At 34.2% G+C, this 2,686-nt stretch overlaps 1 pseudogene; it reads left to right on the plus strand.

Annotated features, from left to right (window-relative positions):
• The first annotated feature begins 365 nt into the window (after positions 1–365).
• On the plus strand, positions 366–1,146 carry LOC113219561 (annotated as a pseudogene).
• The last annotated feature ends 1,540 nt before the right edge of the window (positions 1,147–2,686 follow it).

A 2,686-nucleotide genomic window follows, 5' to 3' on the forward strand; every position in this document is an offset into this window, starting at 1 on the left:
TGAAGGTGCTGTATATAAATTATATGTAACCAAAGTATATAAAAAACATTTGAACCACGTTTCATTATTTTATCTTTAGTTTTGTGTCAAACAAAATGCAGAAACATGAAACTCTCATGGTTACATTTGTGGAAACTCTTCTACAATAAATTGTATAAGACAAGTGATGTGTCCATACAAGAACATTGATATTAGCTCAACGATAGCACTTATAAACATAAAAGTAACATTAAACACACTCGGGTAAACAAGTCATCTACCTTCATTAATTTCTTGCCCTATACATGCTCAGACTGCTAATCTAATGATAACATATTTACTTTGAAGTGTAAAAGTTACATTTGAACTTCGTGATTGATTTATCCATGGATATAACCATAAGAAATGACAGAAAGAAACAGCAAATGGGAAAAAGCATTGCATTGCACCAGGACGTGTATGAAATGGGCTCCGGTTTTATTTTGCTGATACAGCTGACCTGTTACATTAGCTCTGGGAGTTGTGGAAAGGTACTGGTGTGGCCCACAGATGTCAATCATTGGATGAATATAGAGACAATCCTGGATGAGCTTGTCCAGAGGGGTCATGAGGTGACCGTATTGGCATCTTCAGCTTCCATTTTTTTTATCCCAACAGCCCATGTACTCTTAAACATGAAGTTTATCCTGCATCTTTGTGTAAAACTGACTTTGAGGTTATCATCATGGTCAGACCTTCCAAAAGACACATTTTGATCATATTTTTCTCAAGTACAAGAAATCATCTGTACATTTAATGACATAATTAGAAACTTCTGTAAGGATGGAATTTCAAATAAGAAACTTATGAAGAATCTACAAGAGTCAAAATTTGATGCTGTTCTTGCAGATGCAATTGTTCTCTGTGGGGAGATGCTGACTGAGCTATTTAACATACCATTTGTGTACAGTCTCCCCTTCTCTGCTGGCTGCACACTTGAAAACCATAGTGGAGGATTTCTATTTCCACCTTCCTACATACCTGCTGTTATGTCAGAATTAAGTGACCAAATGACTTTCATGGAGAGGGTAAAAACATATGATCTATGTGATTTGTTTTCCATTTTGGTTCCAAATCTTTATTATGAAGAAGTGGGATCAGTTTTCCAGTGAAGTTCTAGGTAAATAAATTTTTCAGTTGGTAACATGGAGATTAACTTTCCTGTGCCTTTGAAGCTGAGCTTATATAAAGCAATAAAGTCAGGGTACTTGGTGTTTTAAATTTGTTTTTGTTTTGTTTTTTTATTTGTTTTTGGTGGAGTCTTTCTCTGTCTTCCAGGCTGCAGTGCAGTGATCCAATCTCAGCTCACTGCTGGGATTACAGGAATGTGTCAGCACACTTGCCCATTTTTTTGTGTTTTTAGTAGGTAGGGGGTTTCACCATGTTGGGCAGGCTAGTCTCAAACTCCTGACCTCAAGTGATATGCCTGCCTCGGCCTTCCAAAGTGCTGGGATCACAGGCATGAGCCACCACACCCGGCTGGTAGTGGAGTTTTTAATAAGTGAATTTATGAAATGAAAACACAAGATGATCTATCAATTGTACAAATATTATAGCAAAGTTTAAATTATAAGGTCAGTTAAAACCCTGAGGCCATTGCTCACACAGAACATTCTCGGAAGTCATAAACCTGTAAATTAGTGCACCTAATATTTCTTTAAACAATCACACATCTGTTTTACTATTATTTTTTTTCATTTTAGAAAAAGACCCATCCACAAACATCTTACTGAATACATACATGTAGATTGAGTAGTTACTCAGCTTTCTACAACAACTCTCTATGCCATATTGCAGAAATTATTTTTTCCTGTATACCTGTTTCCTTATTCTGAAATTAAAATATGTCCCCATGTCACCAGAAGAATTCCTTCACAGTTGAGAGAAATTGTGCCTCTATCTCAAATGCAAAAACTACTAAGGGTAATTTGTAGTTTCTAGTGTCTCTACATTCTTTCACTAAAAGATTGGAAATTATTTATTTTAAGACCAATCATCTTGTTGAAGTCTGAACATTGTTATATCTATATAGTTTTCTTTTTGAAAATGTGTGTATTACATAATACACATTAAGTTTGTGTATTAAGTTTGGGTACAAATCTCTATTTGAATAATTTCTCGAAATTTTCTAGCTGCATTTGCAAATATATTTACTTAGAAACTAATATGATTAATAACTTAGCAGGAATCAAAAGCAGTAGTGGGTACAAGGATTTCAGCCACACTCTCAAAATAGCCCACAGTTCACTTGAATGACCAAAGATAAAAGGATTAGCTTAATGAACTGTGGAAATGAGACTATTTCTTACAAAATTGTTTTTATGGGTACATCAGAATTAGTTGATCGTGGAGCTCAAAGAGTTGTTTAAATGTTTAAATGCTACTATTGAAGTTTTAAAGGGTAAAGAAATGGATGTTTACTTCTCTATAGATTGTTTTAGTAATTGTTTACGATTGTGAGTATTCTGATGTAACATTGGCTAAGATGTAGTTGACCCTCAAAATTCTCTTATCACTTTGCTTTTCTTATAAATACACATGGGCAAAATATATAATACATAAAAATGAAGTTATGCTTCTAATATTTGACCACACATTTATGTATTTCAAAGTACAGACACTTTGCCTACATTTTTGCCTACATTATTCTAATCCCTTTCAGAAAATT

This window comes from Piliocolobus tephrosceles, unplaced genomic scaffold (assembly GCF_002776525.5).
Source record: "Piliocolobus tephrosceles isolate RC106 unplaced genomic scaffold, ASM277652v3 unscaffolded_1122, whole genome shotgun sequence".
Taxonomy (NCBI): Eukaryota; Metazoa; Chordata; class Mammalia; order Primates; family Cercopithecidae; genus Piliocolobus; species Piliocolobus tephrosceles.